Consider the following 20100-nt stretch of genomic DNA (forward strand, 5'->3'; position numbering starts at 1 on the left):
AACATTCTCAAACTGTTAGGAACATACTTTGAGAAGTAGGTGAGGTTTATTACTTGATGACTTGTATTTGCAGCCTTAATTGAAGTTTGAATCTTGAGCTTGGAATAGCTCAAAGCTCTCCTGAATTTTCCTCAGAATCTGGAGTAAAGAAATTCATCTGTAAAATATTGTTACTCAAGTGTTTATAGATGTTATAGTTAATGTGTACTTTGCAAAAGGATATTCTTTAACAGAAACATCACATACCAACACTGCAAAGAACTCAGGAATCTGATTTCTTAAAGGGACCTATTCCTGTCAGAAGATGATTTCTGAAGATGGAGTCTGTTGGCTAAGATACCCAAATGCAAATGTGTAATGCAAATTGCTATTGTACTGTATTGTATTAATCTCTGTTTCTATCTGTTGCTCTAGTTTTTGCCCCAGTCTTGGCTTCTATACTTCTATCTTAGGGGCTGACTCTCCCCTTGTGACCTGTCTGCCCATCAGGGAAGCAGTTGCTGGACATCCTTCACATCTCCAAGCAGATTCCCAGCTACCTAGGACCCAGGCATTCACTGAGGATATGTCCCTAAGACCCTGTGCCCACATTCTTTCCTTCCCTGTTATCTTCAACCCCTTTTACTTTAGCTTTTAACTACCTAATCATAACTATTTCTTTCCTTAAATTTTGGGTCTTTTTCTATGTTTTAAATCATTCATACGCAGTCATCTGGACAATTTTCTGATTTGTCTCTCAAGTTGCTTCTAGGTAAAAGCACTCATGGGAGTCACTCAGATGCCAGATGCCACCATAACCTCGGCAAACATCCCAGCCTGATGCTCTGGACATGGCCTACAGTCAATACCTCTCTCTCCTAAAGATAGGCAGGGACAACTCTACGCTCATTCTCAGCTGTGAAGAAGTTACAGAATACAGAGACCACTGTCCCTTTTCCCTTACATATTAGGAGATGGGGGAGATGACATGGGCACTGTACCCCCAGAAACCCAGGGGAACTATTATCAGGGAAACTCCCTTGCCTCTGCATCCTTGTGACTCAACCTAGAAACACCCAATTACCGCACCTAGGGCCCTGAGATGACTATCTACCTTTGAATGTCTTCTAGACTTAAGATGGACAAAGAGATGAATCTTTATGCCTCCAGGCAGACCCCAGTCATATGACCACCTCACACCACCAAATGCCTGAGGGACTAACACTCAATAGGTCACGTCCACACCATGACATAGCATCTGTTGTAAAGAGGATAAAAGCTCCAGAACTGATGTCGTCTGGGGGGACAGCCTTTCCACCCATGCTGTCCCCATGGGGAACAGCCTTTCCATTCATGCTCTCCTCCCAGGAACTGCTCCCCATCTTGCTGTCCCATCTTCTCTTTTTGTTTTTAAGCCAAGTTTTGGAGTCTTGCATTCTTGCAAAAGGTATCCTTCCCAAACCCCAAAGGGATCCTTCCCACCCATAACACAGGGATTTCCTGATAAATAATTGAGAGTAATCTATTTGGAAAATGTTTACATTTTGCATTTTCAGTTAGTTGCTACTTGGTACATAATTTTTATTACTTCAGGATTGAGGATGACCTCTAGTTCAAAATGTCTAATGAACAGCTAGCTGGACTTAGAAAACTGGAGATTAGGAGAGAGTTAAGAGTGTACTAGTAGATTTGAGTCATCTGCACAGAGATGATAATTGAAATGATGGGAGTGGTGAGATTACTAAATTAAATGGTAAAAAGAAGAGAGCCCAAAATAGAACTGTGGGAGAACTCAGGGTTAACAAATGTAATGTGGAGGAAGATCCTACAAAAGAAAAAGGAATATTCAGGAAGATAAGGATGAAAAGAAGGATAGTTATGTAAACCTAGAGAGGATCAAAAAAATATGGTCATTAGCAGTGTGAAAGGTTGCTCTGAAGTCAAGACAGAAAAGGATACAGAAAAGGCCACTAGATATAACCAATACAAAGCCATTAACTTTGGAAAGAGTAATTTTTGTTTAATTATGAATTTGGAAGCCAGACCATAAAGTGTTAAGAAGACAGTAAGAGGAAAGTAAGTAGAAAAACTTTGGGGATCTTCTTAAGGAGTTTTGTCATAAAAAGGAAGAGAGATATAGAAAGTAAATAGAATAAAAAGCTCAAGTGAGGAGTATTTTGAGGAAAGGGCAGAAAAAATGTGTAGGCATCTTGGGAAGGATTCAGTACATATAAAATAATTTGAAGATTAATGAGATAGTGGATAGCAATCTGTTGGAGAAGATGGGATGGAAAGAGATTGTGTAAATTCAAAGGAGGTTACATTGGAAAAGAGAAGGGTCAATTCTTCATAATGAAGCAGGAATGAAAGAAAATGTGAAAAGCCAGCTGAATAATGTGAATTAAAGAGGAAGTGAAAAAGAGAAGTCATTTTGAATGTCTTCAATATTTTCACTGAAATATGAGACAAGGTTTTCAGTTTAGAGGGTTGGGGACAAGAAGAGATACTTTGGTAAATAGGATAGTAAATTGATTAGGGAAGTAGAAAAAAGATTTGCCTTCCTTCAGTAAAGGCCCAGTATACAAAATGTTACATAAACTTTTAGTGGACATAGTAAGTACAGGATTATGGTTTTCTCTAGTTTTGTTCAGCAGCTTATGAATAGAAATGAAAATAGCAAATGGTGGGAGTCATACAAAGCTGAGTTTTGGTGAGGTAAGATCTACTACTGAATAAAGGTCCAAGGGTCTTGAGAAAATTAGAATGAAGCATTGAACTCATTCCCTAAGGGGTAAAAATGGGGAAGAAAAGATAGTATGCCCAGGATTGTTGTTATGGTCCTGGGAAAGAATTGAAGAGTGGAGGGATTCGGGGTAGTAATAATAACAAAGAACAGTTTGGTCTTGCAAGGTGGAGGGAGAGGGACAATGACAACATATTATGATCAGATAAGGAATATGACAGTCCACAAGCATGAATGTGAAACACATGAATAATGACAAGATCAGAGACAAAATCATCTCTGTGTAACCATAGTACGGTAGAGGAGTGATAAGTAAGTTAAGAAATGGGATGGGTGAACAGCTAATGTCTTTGAAAGAGTAATATTATATGTATGGAAGTCCCCAAGTTTGATGACAGGAGTTGGGGAGAATAGAAGGACTATGATCCAGCACTGAACTCTTCGATATAAGAAGGAGAGGGTCTTGGAGGTCTGTTGACAATAACTGCAAGAATCTTAATTGGTAGGCAAATATGAATTGAATGCACTTTAAAGAAATAGAAGTCTCTTAATGATGGTGGTAGATGAGAACCTGGAAGGGGAAAATTAGAGCAAGAAGTAATTATTATCAGTGAGTTGGGGATTGGTATATGCAACCAGTCCTGGAAACAGTAGCCAGCTGTGTCTTTAGAGACCTTCAGTTCTCCATGAGTGCTAGAAGACAGAAGGAACATGAAAGAAAATGAATTAAGATAAAATCAGTTTATTCTTTATGGAGCAGATATTGAGTGTGGTCAGTGAAAGGGTTGGGTATTTTAGAGTAGCATTAACATCTTTCTCCTCCCTCAAACTCATTCTTATAAACCACTATTTCTTTTGAGGACATCACTGTTCAAGTCACTTGAATTCAGTCTTAAATCCAAACTTAACCCTTGCTTTTCTGCTACCAGAACCTCCAAGTATCCAAGTTTCCAAGTTTCCAAGTCCAATGATTTCCTGTGTTAAATCTTTCATATATGCTTCCTTTCTTGTCATTCCTTCTTGTCATTCTTTCAGTTAAAGCCTTTGTTACCTCTTTGGGGTACTATTTTAATAACCAATTATTTTTCCTCTTGATTCTCATTCTTTGCCTTTGTTTATGTATCTTCACCATTACTACCAAACCATGTTTCTAAGATATAGGTCTAACCAAGTCACTTCTCTGCTCAAAAATATTAAGTGGCTCCTTATTGTTTAGAAGATCAAATGCAAAATCCCAAGTGTGCTATTTAAAACACTACATAGTCTTGATACAACTTACCTTTCTATGTTTATTTCATATTCTTTCCTGTCAAACTCTTAATTCCAACATAACTGGGATAACAATTGTTCCCTGAATTTATTATTATATTTCTTATCTATACTTTTATTCTCTTCATCCATACCTTTCATAATGTTTATCATCTGCTCAGCACAGCTGTCATCTCCTCTGGAAAACATCTCATTCCTTCAACACAAACCATTTGTGCATCTCTATATGTGTTATATATACCATATACATGTCAACCTTTAAAAACTCATCCCTTAAATATTGAGGAGTCTTGGATGAGTTCAAAGCATTTATTTATTAAAAGAAAATGTGTTTGACATATTTGTGGGGGTGGATATCCAGAATGAAGTCCCCAAAGCCTAAGAGGGAATGGGACTGTTTATGCTTACAACCTACAAGAGGTAGCTTGTGGAAGAGTCAAGGTTAGAGAAAAGTCAGTCTCTTTCAGGGAAAGGTAGAACACAGAAGAAAGATGTTTGAGGATGTTTGGTAGGAACAGCAGTCCACAAGGTTGGTTTAAGACAACTTAGTCTGCTTCAGGTAAATTTTACAATGGATGGTTCTGCAAGGTTAGCCCATGAACATCATGAAGGCATCTTGGGAGTGAGCAAGACTTCTGGTTCACTACAAGGTCCTGATTGGTTCTTTCCTGCAAATAGGCCTATTCTGTGTACAGGGCAACTGTAGAGTAATGTAAGCTTATGGAAAATGGATATGTTAGTTTCAGGAATATTCCCACAGAATGTAAGATAATTTAATTTTTTAAAATGCATTCACCTTCAGAAAATGGCAACAGGACAAGCCTGAACCTTCCTTCCAGATATGTACCATCAAACTTAACATCATCTGAAGTCAGAAAGTAGCCTAGATGAATGATCCAACAAACAAACAAAATAATATATACCACTATGAGAAGATACTATGGTGTATGGGATGCTCAAGAAGCAAGTTCAGAATAAAGATAATTTCTACAAATCATCTAGAAATCAACAGCTTAGTATAATAAAATAGATAATCTGTGTGGGACTAATTTCTGGTTGTGGTAATGGATACTCTGGCAGTGACTGTGACTAGAGAGCTGCTAGGGGAACCTCAGGGATGCCTATTTGTTATGGAGATAGATGAGAGATAAATGGAGAGATATATACTGCTAGAGGGCTGCTCTGGAGCTGCCTATTGATCACTAATGGCTAATAAATCAAGATATTTCCCACCCTTCTCCTCCCTTAACCTCCCAATTCCACCTAGGCCCTCCTGCCACCCTTTCAATTTAGAATTCCTAGAAAAATAAGGCTAGGGTTTTTGTTTGTTTGTTTGTTGTAAATGAAATAAGTGCTCTAGAGGAATAATTGGAAAATGAATGAGAATTATGGAATAAAAAATTATAAAGAAAACTACCAGCTTGACATGAGATACAAAAATTGGCACAAGTAATAAACTCCCTGAAAATTAAATTGAACCAAAGAAATGCTAACAACCCCATAAGATAAAAAGAAATATTAAAATCAAACTCAGAAGAAACAAAAATAGAATAAAATGTATCATATCTCTTAGAAAAAAAACTGAAAAGATTAAAAAGATCAAGGAGAAAAAATTTTAGTTATTATACTCTCAGAATTCTATGACCACAAATATAATATTTTACAAAATCTTAAAAGAAAACTTCCCAGTTCTTTTAAAACTAGATAGCAAAGCACAATCTTACAGTATCCTCCTGAAAGTTACCCCAAAATGAAATCTTGCAGAAATATTATAGCCCAAGTTTCCAGGTCAAGGAAAAAATACTACTAACAACCTAAAAGAAAGGATTCAAATTCTAGGAGGTACATTCTTTTCATCCATACCTTTCATAATGCTTATCTTGTGCTCAGTTGGAAATGAAGTTGGAAAGACAAGATTTATCTTCCTTAGTTCAAATCTGGGCTCAGATACTTACTGCCTCTGTGACAGAAGTCAAATCACTTAACCTTGTTTGCCTCTGTTTCATCATCTGTAAAATTAGCTGGAGCAGGAATTAGCAAACCACTTTAGTATTTTTGCCACGAAAACCACAAATGAGGTCACAGAGTTATATACCATTGAGACAACTGAACAATAGCCCCAAATAAAGGAGCAGAAAGTCTGGGATTTGATATGGCAAAAAAGCAAAAGATAAAGACTTATAATCTGGAAAAAGTTACCAAGCTCACCTATGAGGAGGAAATAGCCCTCTAAAGAAATTATGAACATCTAGAGCTTCACAGAAACAGAATTATGTCAAATACAGGAATTAAGAGAAAAATTGTTTAAAAGAAACATAAATGAACCTTTGTAAGGAACTAAACAAGAACAAACTGCATATATGGGAAAATGAAACCCTATCATTATCAGAGGTCTTAGAAGGTATCTAATTAGACAAAATCTGAGTGATTCTGGTAGGTCTTGTTGATATTTTAAAAAGAAAAAAAAGAAAGGAAGAAGAAAATACACAGTGTTAGGCAGTTTGGGGAAAGATAAAAGAAGATTAGAGGAAATGATGTACATAATCAAGGTGTGGAAGGAAACATCTATACAAACAAAGGAGGGATATGGAGAGAGGCTGATCCTTGAACCTCATTCATATCTAAACTGGGCTGAGGGAAGAATACAGATACATACAAACACACAGAGAGAGCTGGATTCTAAAATCCACTGTTACCATTGAGGGAAACAAAAGGTAAGGAGGAGAATGGAGAAGAGAGTTTAGAGCAAGAATAGAGTAGGGGAAGGATTAGTACTTAAAACCAACTCTAAGGAAATAACACTGATAATATTCCTCATTTAGGGTTTGTGCTCATGCTGGTCTCCTTGTCTGGAGTCTCTTTCCTTCTCTTGGCATAGTAAAATTAGATGTCTTTCAGTTTCTGATGCATAACATTTCTATCCCATCCCCCTTATCTGCTCTCGATTTCTTAGGTCTCTTTCTAATTATGTTGAACCCAACGATATTATGCTTCATAGGGTTGTTTTACAATTTTCTCCTGAACTACACTGTAGGTGAAATGACTATGCCTTAGGTTCATTGTAGTGGGAAGAACACTAATAGGGTACAGAACTAGAAGACTTAAGTATATCTTAGCTCTGATCTAGTAGCTGTTAAAGGTTAAGCTATCATATTCAATGCAGAACATGGCATAGAACTTTATACATACTAAGAGCATGTGTAAAGCAAGGAACTATTTAAGTTATTTGCCCCCCCAAATATAGAAAGTTATTGGAAATGCAGGCTTAAATGTCAACTCTTGGCTCTGCTCCATACCTCTCTCCTCACTAAAGTAATGGTACAATTTCCATTGCCCCATGATGGATTTTGTCTGTCTGGAAAGAGGGTGTCAAGATGAGAAAGATATTTACTCATCTACAGACAAATTGTATGTTTCTTGCAATCCTAAGTATAATGAGAGGACTTTGAAGACAGACATTTTCATTTTTTATCTTTACATTCTCAACAACTACCACTATGCCTTGTATCAGTGTATGGATAATAAATGCTTCTTTAATTGAATTGGATTAATTTGAATTAAATACTCAAGAAACATGTGGAACTCTTACATTTCTGGGTTTTTATCTGAAGTCTAGTATACCATGTAAGACTAGAACAAAATAACTTTTTATTATGAAAAACTTAAGCTCTTAAGTTTTCAGAAAATCTACTCCCTGTTCTCACCAAAGAAAGGAAAATAATGTCTTTTTTTTGAGAATCCTCTTTTTTCTCCCACTGATGCTTTAGGTGGGAGGCACTTACCTTCCAAAAGGGAGGAGATGGGCTCTTGGGTAGAGAAGTGTAGCCTCTTTGCTATCATATACAAAAATCCATTTGCCAGTTCTGAACTTTAGCAAGTAAATACCATATATTTAGGATAGTAGTTTTTACTGCCTCCTGAGAAAACTATTTCCAATTCCCACTTTGTTTTCTTCCTCCTTTTTTTTTTATCTAATGTGGCTGTCCAGTCAAGGCAGGTAGAATAGAAGATGTAGGAAAAATGAGTTTTTAAAACTTTCTGGAGCCAGAGTCCACACAGATGGATATTATGAAAATATAAGCAAATGGGATTTTTTCAGAAGCAATAAAATGTTCTATTACAGACTCTTCTATTTTACAATTCTCATTTATTGATTGTTATGACCTTCAGATCATAAAATGGGTAGAAAGAGATGTTTATCCAGTAAAGTGCACACTATTAAAGAAAGCAAAGGGAAGTCCTATATATTTTCCATATGTATTCAAAACAAGATCATAGAAGTTCCCTCAACATGCAAAGAAATCTACCTAAGAAGTCTCTCCATCTCTAGGCTTTCCTCAAGGTTTAGTGCCCAAATTAAATCCCCATCCCATCCCCCAACCATTAGATCCAACTCTGAGGACTAAGAGTTTTGAGAGATGAACTTTAAGTCAGCACATCATAGATAAGGGTGTGTGCATATTAGAAAGCATGAAATAATCACTAAAATGATTTCCTTCCTGCTGTCAACTTACACTCTCTATTTGGTGAATGACATACATTACCAGGGTGTGCTGTGAGAGAATCATCACTCTCAATTAACTGGTTCAATGGGGGTAGCTAAGTAATGGCTACCTCCAAAGTCAAATGCTTCATAATTGGGACATACTTTCAACACCCTTGAGACTTAACCTGCGTAAATAAAGAGCACGATTGATGCTGAAGGAGAGTTTATGATAACTGTTATTAAGCATGAATAGCAAAAATAATAATAATAACAAATTATGCTGTACCAGATTTCAAACTGCATTATGAAGCAGCAGCCATCAAAATAATCTGGTCCTGGATAAGAAATTAAGTGGTGAACCAATGGAATAGATTAAGCACTCAACACATAGTAGTAAAGGACCATAGTAACCTCATGTTTAACATACCCAAATATCTAAGCTTTTAAAAATAGACATTATTCAACAAAAAAAAACTGTTGAAAAAACTGGAAAAAGAGTATGGCAGAAACAAGGCAGAGACCAATACCTCATGCCATATATACATATATACAGAATAAAGTAAAATGGATACATAATTTATAAATAAAGGATTATATCATAAAAAATTAGGGAAGCCCAAAAATAGTTTAACTATCACACCTGTGGAAGGGAAGGGAAGAATTCATGACCAAACAAGTCATAAAGAACATTAGAAGATGTAAAATAGATAATTTTTACTATATTAAATTTAAAAAAAGATTTGTACAAACAAAATGAATGCAACACCTATCCAAAAATATGAACAGGTAGTTCTGGGATGAAGAAATTTAAAATACCTGTAATCATATGAAAAAATGCTCCAAATCACTACTAACTAGAGAAATGAAAATTAAAACAAACCTAAGGTAATATTTCACACCTATCAGATTGGCTAATATGATCAAAGAGGGAGAAGATGAATGGAGGAGATGTGTGAAAAATGGAACACAAATACACAGTTGGTGGAGCTGTGAACTGATACAATCATTCAGGGAACAGTTTCAAGCCATATCCAAATGACCATAAACTCTCCTTTTTCTAGTTGTTTATTTTAATTGCATGCTTAATTCATTCATCTGCTCTTTTTCTGTTTTATTGATGTAATGTTTTAGAAATAGAAATTTCCTCCTAAGCACTGCTTTACTTGAAACCTCAAAATGTTCATATGTTATTTTCTTATTGTTATTCTCTAATGCAATTGTTTATTGTTTCTATGATTTGTTATGTGACCCATTCAATCTTTATGAAAAGGTTATTTGGTAGATAATTGATTATTATTATTATTATTACTATTATCATTATCATATAGCCTTTGTTGAGTGTAAATGTTAAAGCATTATGGTCTGAAGAGTATTTGTTCATATTTCTGTTTTTCTGCATTTGACTGTGATTCTTTTGTGACCTTTCATATGGTCAGTTTTTGAGAAGGTGCTATATATTGCTAAAAAAAAGTATATTTCTTTCTATTGCCTTGAGTTTTCTCCAGTGGTCTAGCAAGGCTAATTTATAATAATAGTATCCCATCTTTTTCATCTTATTCCCTTGCACTTTCTAAGTATGATTCTATTCACTGCCTAATAGTGTAAAGTTATTAAGTATCATGAGTACTCTAAGTATCCTAAGTACCTTAGTTAACTCAAGTATCATAGATATTTTAAATGTTTTAATTATTGCCTTTCTCATTTAGTAATCGATTTGGTCCCATTAATTTCCTTTAGTACATTAAATATCTTAAGTACTTTTAGCACCTTAAGTACAATTGCATGTCATAACTATTTTAACTATCTTAGATAACTTTGATAACACCTTCCTATCTAGTAATGCAATCAATGTAATCCCATTGATTCCCTTGAGTACCTTAAGTATTTTAATTATTTTAAGTGCCATAAGTGCCATATCTCTTATAACATAGATATTTAAGTATTCTAGTTATCACTTTCTCATAAAATAATATATTTAGTTTTAACTCTACTGAGTCCTTGATTTTTCTCTCTTTTATTTTCTTTTTTATGCTTCCCTTGAGTGTCAAATTACTTTACTGAATTTTCTTTTCCACACTGGCCTTGTCATCAAGAATGCCCAGAAATCTTCTATTTTCATAAATATAAATTTCTTCCCCTGGTTTTTTATGCTCTACTTTGATTCATTAATGTAGAAGCTACTACATTCAATATAATTCTAACTATGATTCCACAATATAACTGTTGGTTTTGTTTTGTTTTTGGAGGTAAGGAGGGTGTATTATTGCAGTATTTTCTGAATTCTGGAATTTTGCCATAATAGTCTTGTGAACTTTTAATTTGGGATCTCTTTCAGCTTACAATTGGTGGATTATTTTTATTTCTTTCCCCTCCTCTTATTTGAGTATATCAGGACAGATCTTCCTAATTATTTCTTGCAATATGGTTTCCAGCCTCTTTTTTCTATTGTAGATTTCTTAGTCAATAATACTTTGGTTAACTTTCCTTGGTATATTTTCCAGGTCAGTTTTTTCCAGTGAGATATTTCAGATTTTCTCCTACTTTTTTTTACTCTTTTGAATTTATCTTGTTTTCTAAAGTCATTTCCACTTGTCCAACTCCAATTTTTAAAGAATTATTTTCTTCTTTAAGGTTTTATACTTTGATTTTTAGGAAGTTCTTTTCCTGTTTGAAGATTTGTGCTTCCTTTTTTTTGGGGGGGGGGGAACCATTTCTTCAGGAATTTTTTTTATTCCAAGCTGCTGATTTTTTCTACCATTTTATTTTCTACTTTTCCCTCTCTTTCTTTTTTTTTTAAATTCTCTTTTAGAACTCTTCCAGGAGTTCATTTTGAGTATGAAATCCTTTCATATTTTTCTTTGAAGTTTGCCATGTTTTTATTATTTTTGTATTGCTTTTCTCTTTTGAGCTTGCATTTGGTCATCTGTTTCTGAAGTAATTTTCCAGGGTCAGATTTTTTGTTTGTTTGTTTTGTTTTTGTCCTTTGCTTATTTGGGAAGACTTTTTTAAAAATTGCCTATATATTGAAGCTTAACTCCATTACTAGGATAGAAGAAATACTGTCTTGAACTTCTGTTGTGATCTGCTTCAGTGCTTGGGATTGGCTCAGCTTCCTCTTTGACCTCTTCAGCCAAAATTGAGCACTTTGAAGAATGGGCCTGGCTGGCCTATATTGGAAAGGCTTGCTGCTCTTCCTTCCATTTGCATTTTTCAATAGGTTGAGTGATTTTCTGCCCTCTTTTGTTGTAGCTAGATCTTTTTGGGCTGAAACCTGAATTTCTCCCACTGCTATCCTTCCTGGGTTCTGCTGGTCTCAGATACAGCTAGATTATGCTGGTCTATTGTCCTCCTACTACCACTTGCATCATATTCAGTTGGTTTCTACTCTCCCTCTATTGAGTCTGTAATGAACCCAGCTGTGTTCCTTCCCCTCCTGCTTGTGTTGTGGTACATTCAAGTTTTGCCAGACTGCATGATCCCCATATACCTCATTGATATGGGTTCTCTTTGCTATCCACCCATGCTGTTTTGGACTGGAATACTGCTTCACCCTGTCTTCTCTTGGTTCCACTGCTTCAGAATTCATTTTGAGGAATTTTTAGATTTTTATTGTTGTCTAGAGATGGCTTTGACAAGCTGTGTGCATTCCTTACTCCAACATCTTAGCTCCCAGAAGTGGAAGCCCCTCATAGACATTCAAAAGTTCCAATTAATGAGAAGCCAATTGCTATTTCTTCCCCAGCCATCTCACCTCTGCCACAGTCCTATTCTGACTCTGGAACTCATATGTCTTGTATTAGAGAGGGAAAGAACAGTAAAATCTCAGAGTGGGAGGAAGCATTTCTGGTCATCTAGTATTATCTGTACCTAAATTACTCCACACTTGCTTGGACATAGTCAATGTGAAAATTTGTTCATTTGTTTGTTTTTATTAGCCATATATCATAAAAGGTTGTTTTTTTTTCCCATGTGGAATGAGGAAGATAAGAGAAAGAGAAAAAGGTCACTAAATATTTAGAAGTAAATAATTAGAGAATTATTCAGAATCAAGAAAAAATGCCATAGCAATCAGATTTTCACCTGATAATGTCTATTACTAGGAGAGTGTTTCCTGAGAAAATTGACTTCACTTTTGGCCACCTCAAATTGATAAGACCTTTCCCTCCCATAAAATTAGACACAATCTATTTCTCTTTACTTTCCATCATTCTATACTACTTCAGTACTATAAGTAAATACATTTGTTTCTCTTCCATAAGTCAGATTTTAAATACTGTAAGAGGTATTCATTCTAATCTTTTCCTTTGCTAATGAATCAGTCAGCAAGCATTAATTATCTGATATGTGTCAGGCACTTTATTAAGTGCTGAGAATACAATGAAAGAAAAAAAAACAGCAATATCAACTAGGCTCTGCACTTAAAGAGATCAAGTTTATTTGGGAATAAAGCATACAAATAGCTATGGACAAACTGCATACATTATGAATTGGAGAGAATCATTGGAGGTAGGGACTTGGCATCTAGGGGTTGCATAAAAAGCTTCTTATAAATGGTGGAGATAGGAAGAAAGCCAGAGTAGCTAGGAAACAGACATCATAATGAAGAAAGTTCCAGACATAGAAGAAAGACAGTAAAAATTTGGAGAGTTGGGAGATGGGGATGTCAGGTGGGAGGAACAGTAAGGAGGCCAGAGTCAAGGATCACAATTTACATGCAAAGAAGTGGGAGGAGACAGGAATAGTTTCTGTTGACAGGCACTGTGCTAAGTGCTTTACAAATATTTCATTTGAAAATGAGACATTGAGAAACAAAGGTTAAAAATATATATGCAAAAAGATGACTTTATATTTGACCCTGGAGATGATATGGAATTCCTAAAGATCACTGAGTACGAAGGTAACAAGGCAGATCTATACTTTAGGAAGATCTATTTAAAAGTTGAGTTGAGGATGAACTAGAGTGGGGAGAGACTTCAGGGAAGGTGAACAATCAGACATCTATTGCAATTGTCTAAATATAGTGACTAAGGACCTGCCCAATGGTTATATTAGTGTAATATAAAAAAGAAGCATATCTAAGAGATATTACAAAGGTAGAATAGGCATTGGATTGGGATTGCCATTGGATTGGATATGGGAAAGGGGTAAAAGAGTGAAGTATTGAGGATGATACCTAGATGTTAAGCTTGGATGTCTTGGAAGATGGTGATATTCCCTATTGTCATAGAAAAGATAGTGAGAGGGAAAGAATTGGGAGATAAAGGAATTGAGTTCAGCTTTGGATACATTAAGTAAATTCTATGAAACATTCAGTTTTAAATGTCCAATAGACAATTGGAGATCTCAGACTGGAAGGAGAGTTCAGAGCTAGACAAAGAGATGTCAATCAGACTGCAAAGAATTAAAAAGAGAGTGAGAGAGAGAAAATACTGGAGTTATGGATTGAAGATGGTCTTCTCAAGTAATTTAGCCATAAAGGTTGGGGACATTTAGGAAAATAGTTAAGAAGATCAAATGAGGGATTTTTGAGGATTGGAGAGATATAACTTTTTATAGGTAGTAGAGAGGTATATAGTAGACAAGAAGAAAATAAATATAAGTGAGAAAATGAGTATGGTAGAAAGGAGATATCTGCCAGAGAATATGAGACAGAATGGGATTCCTTATTCATGTATAGCTATTGGCTTTGCTAAAAAAAGAGAGGCCAACACTTCATGTGAAACAAGTGAAAGAGAGGGTGGCAAAAGATATCAGTGAATGGAGACAAGAAGGAGGATGCAATAAGGAATTTTTTGGCAATGCCTCAGTTTTTTTTCAGTGAAATATGAGGCAAGGTCTTTAGCTGAAAGGGTAGAAGAGAAAGGGAGTTGTGAGAGGTTTGAAAAGAAATGAAAAGGTTTAGGAAAATCTCTGTGGTGAGTGGGATTATTATGAATTTATTATAATAATAAAACAATATTATAATTTATAACAAATAAAAGAAAATTGATGAGAAGTGCAGGTTTGTCTTATTGTATCCAGGGCCCAGTTGAAATCACATACATAAATTTGCAGTGGAATCACTTGGTAATCATGGTTTTCTTATTTTTTTCTCCAACTTTGTTTACCAGCACATGAATTGGAGCACAGGTAGTGAAAATAACTTATAGCTGTTGCTTAGCAGGATAAGATCTTAAATAGATTAAAGAGGCACGAGACTTAAGAAAAAAAAGTAGTGTGAACAGATATACTAAGGAGTTAATATAGGAAAAGTAGAACGTAACCAGTTCAAGGATTATATATTGAGAAATTCCTAAGTACAGAGGTATTGTTGGTAATACTAAAAAGAAAAAAAAAAGCATGAATGGGAGCTGTAAGGCAAATAGAAAGGTAGAATAACAACAGATTATATGATGAAGGAATCTCAGAGCCCATCAACATAAATATTTATGGCATAACCAACTACCTCTATGTGTAGCTGAAGTAATCAAGGAGGAGACAAGGGGCAGTGATTTTGTTGAGGGGTTTTGTTTGGGGAATTTACAAGAATGTCAATATATAGGTTGGAGTTTCCTAGTATGAAGCTATATGTTGTGGAGGAGAAAAAAAACTGAAAGTCAGGCATTGCTTGCATTCATTGAAGAAAGAAGGAGATTCATCTGGAGATCTGTAGTTATCATCTATCAGAATTATGAGTGGGTGGCAATTATGGATTGAATGAGCCACAAAGAAGGAGAAGTTATTCTGTGATGGCACTAGAGGGAGAACCTCAAAGTAACAATGGAGAATAAAAAAACATTACAACTACATCACCTCCACCACATTGAGTAGAGTTAGGTATGAGTGAAAGTATAATCAGAGCTGGAAAGGCTAGCTTCTAAGGAAGCTGTCATAAGAAGGGAGCCAAGTTTTAGTGACTATCAAAGATGGAATATGCCAGAAAGGAAAATATTTAAAGTGAAAGTAAATCAATTACAGATAGACATTCAAAAGAGCTCAGTGGAAGAAGAGGATGGCTTTAGAGTGAGAAGTTGGGAAGGGAGAGATGGGGACCTGGAGAAAGATATTATGGAGTAGGCAGACAGGGGACAGAGAACAAGTTGGAATAATGATAGTCAAGGTTTCAAAATCACTGGAATGGAGATCATATGGTGGGGGATGGAATTTATTAATAATTTAGAAATGAGTTCAGTTAAATTATCAACATTCCCATTTGGGCAGACACAAGGTAGATACCTCTCAGAATGTTAGGCAGAAGAATGTCCCTGGTAAACTGTAGTAAGGGAGGAATAAGGAGAGAAGAACTTGAATGATAGAGATGGACAAGCATAAGCAGGGGCCTGGCCAGTAGAATTATATCCGAGATCCATATTTCTCCTTCATTCTCCATTCTAAAGATCTCTGTTTCACTTTGCTGATCCTTGCATGTGTTGGTTTCTGGGCCTCCTGCCATACTTCTTACCCTCCTCTAGATATACTTACCAGATTGTCAGTGTGCTTCCTAAAATATTGTTCATAAAATGGAACACAATGCTATAGATATTGCTTTATACAATGCAGACTATAAAAAGATAACCCCTTTCCTTATTGAGAATACTGTTGATATTAATAAAGCCTGAGACTACATTAGTCTTTCTGGTTACCATGTCGTATTGTTAACTTACAATAAGCTTGCATTCACAATAAGTCCTAGATCTTTTTACATGTGAATTGATGCAAAGCCATGATTCTTCATCATATATATTTGAACTCCAGTTATGTTTATATGTCTAGTACTCTAGAAATAATTCTCATATTTTTTGATGCTCATTTCATTTGGGCAGGATCATTCTGGAACCATTCTAATATGGTTTAACAGCTTGATCAGATTTTCATTTTATTTATAATTGCTATAAACATGCTATTTATAACTTTATCTCAGGCACTGATAAAAAATTTGAATAGAATAGGACAAGGGTCAGATATCTGGTGACATCATTCTAGTTTAATATCAATCAATTAATCTTTATCAACACAATGAACAACCAGGATTCCAGATGCTGCCTGATGAAATCTGCTACCCATTTTCTCACAAAGACGTTATGGAATAAGGAATGCAGAGTGGTAAAAATTTATTTGAATATGACTGTTACAAGAATTTGTTTTTCTTGACTACACATATGGTACAAGGGTTTTGCTTTTCTTTCTTTTCAATTGATAAAAGGACTGGGCCAGAAGAAGATTTGAGGGAAAGAAGGTAGATTGTCACTAACTGAAAAAAAAATTGTGTTGAAAAATCCATTAGTCACTACTTCTTAGCATGGATCATTTAATCAAGTACTTAATAAGTTCCACTTTAGTTCAACTAGCCTATGTCATTTCATTTTGTCCATAAGGACTCAGCAAAAATATTTTGTTAAATGTTTTGCTGTAATCCAGGCATTCTAAATCCATAATATTTTTTTTTTGCTCTACCACCCTAGTAATTGTGTCAAAGAAGACAATGAGGTTATTCTTGCATGAAATGTTCTTGATGAATTCAAGTTGGCTCTTAGTGATCATTATTTTAACATGTTCCAAATTATTTTGACAACATATTCTAGAATTTTTCCAAGACCTTATGTCAAAGTCAGATCTTATAACTTGGAAAATGAACCTGATATCTTTTTCCAAAATTGGGGTAATTTTTACCCAATTCCAGGTTTGTACTTCTTCTCCCAATGTATACGACTTTTCAAACTGCTGACAAAAAAACAAGCATCTGCATACACATTTTTTAAGACTATAGAGAAAGTATGCGGGTTCTGGATTTCAAGTAAGGAAGATGTGGTTCAAATATTGCCTCTGACACATTGGTTTATGATTTGCCTGAAAAAGACACTTAACCTCTCCAAGAATCAGTTATATCATCTAGGAAAATAACATTGTAACTACAAGGAAAATGAGAACTTAAAAAGAATTAGATAGATAGATAGATAGATAGATAGATAGATAGATAGATGGGAGGATGGATATATAGATACTTAGATAAATATGTAGATACATTGATAAAGAAATAGAGAAATATAAAGTATTTTTTCAAATTAGTTACTTGTATAAATTTCCATCATTTTTATTATGTTCATGATTCTAACAGTTGTTTATTTGAACCTAGAGACTTGAATTCATTGAAAAAATTAAAGGATGCACAACTGAGTGACTCAGTAGATAGGGAGTCCATCCTGGAGCATGTGTGTGACCTGAGGCAAGTCAAACCCCCAATTGCCTAGACCTTACCACTTTTCTACCTTAGAATCTATACTTAGCATCAATTCTAAGACATAAGGTAAGGTTTAAAAGAAATAATTAAAGGATAACCCCCTTTTTGTCATATTGCCATTTCCTCATTTATCTTAGTTTTTAATTCACTGTACAAACTTTTTGTTTTATATTTTCCAAAATAGAGACTATCATCTTTGTTTTTATTAAAAAAAGATGTCATTCTTTTAATATTTTGTTTTTTGTTTAATTATTTCAATTGTGTCCAACACTTTCTGACCTCATTTCAGGTATTTTGTTTTGTTTTCTTTTGTTTTAGCAAAGAAACTGGAGTAGTTTGCCATTTCTTTCTCCAACTCATTTTACAGCTGAAGCAAACAGGGTCAAGTGACTTGCCCAGGGTCTTGCAGCTAATACATACCTGGGGTCAGATTTGAACTCAGGAAAATGAATCTCACTGTCTCTAGTCCTGGTACTCTACTCACTGTGCCACCATTGTTCTATTCATTCAAATAGAAATTGTATCCTTGTTCTGATTTTCTTTTTGTCAACCACATTACTTAAAAAAATCAAAGAACTGCCAATGTCCTTAGTATTCAATATGATCTTTAATTTATTTGAGCTTCAGTAGTTTTGACATATTCTTCCAAGATCACATGTCCTATTCTCCTTTCTTTTGATTTCACCCTCTATTAGTTACCTATCATTGCTTTCAACTTCTGTATGTAAATTTTTAAAATGTAAGATTGTTGCTTCAGTCCCTATATATTTTCTTCAGACATCTCCTACCCTCTTCCCTATCAAAGTTGTTTGTCATTAGAATTTTGCTTTTCACTTATTTAAACAGGGTGGTAGATTTATTTCTTCCACAAACCACTGTAAACCAAAATTCTCAAAAAAAGGAAAAAAAAAGCTTTGTTCACAGTATTAAAAAAAAAACCATAAACACTACACTCTATGTAAAAACTCTATGAAATAATATGAAGACTTTAAATATGATTTCTACTCCAAAACCACTCAATAGACTGGATGGTCAGCAGAATCTCACAGGCTTACCTTCACGGTCCAAATGTGTCTCTCTTGTCCAGTCCCCAGTGTCAGTAACATAGCTTCCACCTTACATACCCTGGGAGAGGGACTGACAATGATTTTCCCCAGCCACATAATGGAAATAAAGAGGTAAAAGTAAACATATGAGCAGCACTATATTGTGAGAATTCTGGAAAGAGGATAAAGGGCTTCCATGTCTGAAAAAAAAGGGAACTGGAAAATAAACTAATCTGAAATCAGCTTCCTCTCCTCTACTCTTTCCTCTCTTTCTCACCCCTCATCTTCTCACTCCCTTCCTCCCTCTGTCTCTCTATCTCTGTCTGCCTGTTCCCCCCTCTCTTTTTCTCTTCTCTTTCTCTCCTTCCCCTCACTATACCCAGGATTAATTTTATCTAAACCCTCAGTCTTAGTGATTGTAAGAACCTGAGGCTATCTAGCCTCAGGAGTCTGAGCAGTGGAGGAATGAAAATATGAAGGGAAAATCAAAACAAATGAGAAAGACTGAAAATACAAAAATTTAATAGGGTAACCCAAATAAAAATCTAATTTCCAATCAGATAAAAGAGAAGATTGTAATGGCAGAAGAAAGAATGAGTTAAAACTCTCAACGAAAATAGAGCTAAACAAAGAGTGATCCTTCATATCATCTAATGTAAAAGAGAGAGCCATAAACTTTTAAGATCACAATACTATTGCCAGAAAATCAGGAAGAGTTTAAAAGAGAAATAAAACCTTTAAAATACTAAATTAGCAGAGTCAATATCCAATATCAGAAATCAGACTTGCATGCAACGAGAAAAACACAAAACAACAGTTATACATAATGATGCTCCTGTAATCTTTGCTAACACAGGCACCTGAGGCTGCTGGATCACTTGAGTTCTAGAGTTTGGGGCTACAGTGGTGTCCACATTGAATTCTGAAAAATATGATGAGTTCTCACAGTAAGAGATGTAAGATTGCCAAAGTGTTTATGTGGAGGAGGAGGACTATTTCAGATTAGAAAAACAGGATAAAGTTTCCATGACAAGCAGTATTAAATGGGGTATATTAATGGTAGATGCATTTCCAATCTAGGCAAGATAAAGTCATTCTCAAAAGAAAAATAATAATAAAACAATTCAATTAACAGAATAGGTAAAATTGAATATATGACAGAATATCCAAGTACAGGCCTTGGGAGAGAATAACAGATTGGAGACACAAAAATAGTGCAATGTGGGAAACTTCGGCAGAAGAGAAGGAAAAGGCAGATACTTAAAAGAACTGTATTTCTATATAAAAGCCAAAGCGACTCACCATAAAGACAGTATGGCTAGAAATAACTTAAAGATCAAAAGTCTCTGAGGAAAAAAAA

Source organism: Monodelphis domestica, chromosome 1, assembly GCF_027887165.1.
Source record: "Monodelphis domestica isolate mMonDom1 chromosome 1, mMonDom1.pri, whole genome shotgun sequence".
Taxonomy (NCBI): Eukaryota; Metazoa; Chordata; class Mammalia; order Didelphimorphia; family Didelphidae; genus Monodelphis; species Monodelphis domestica.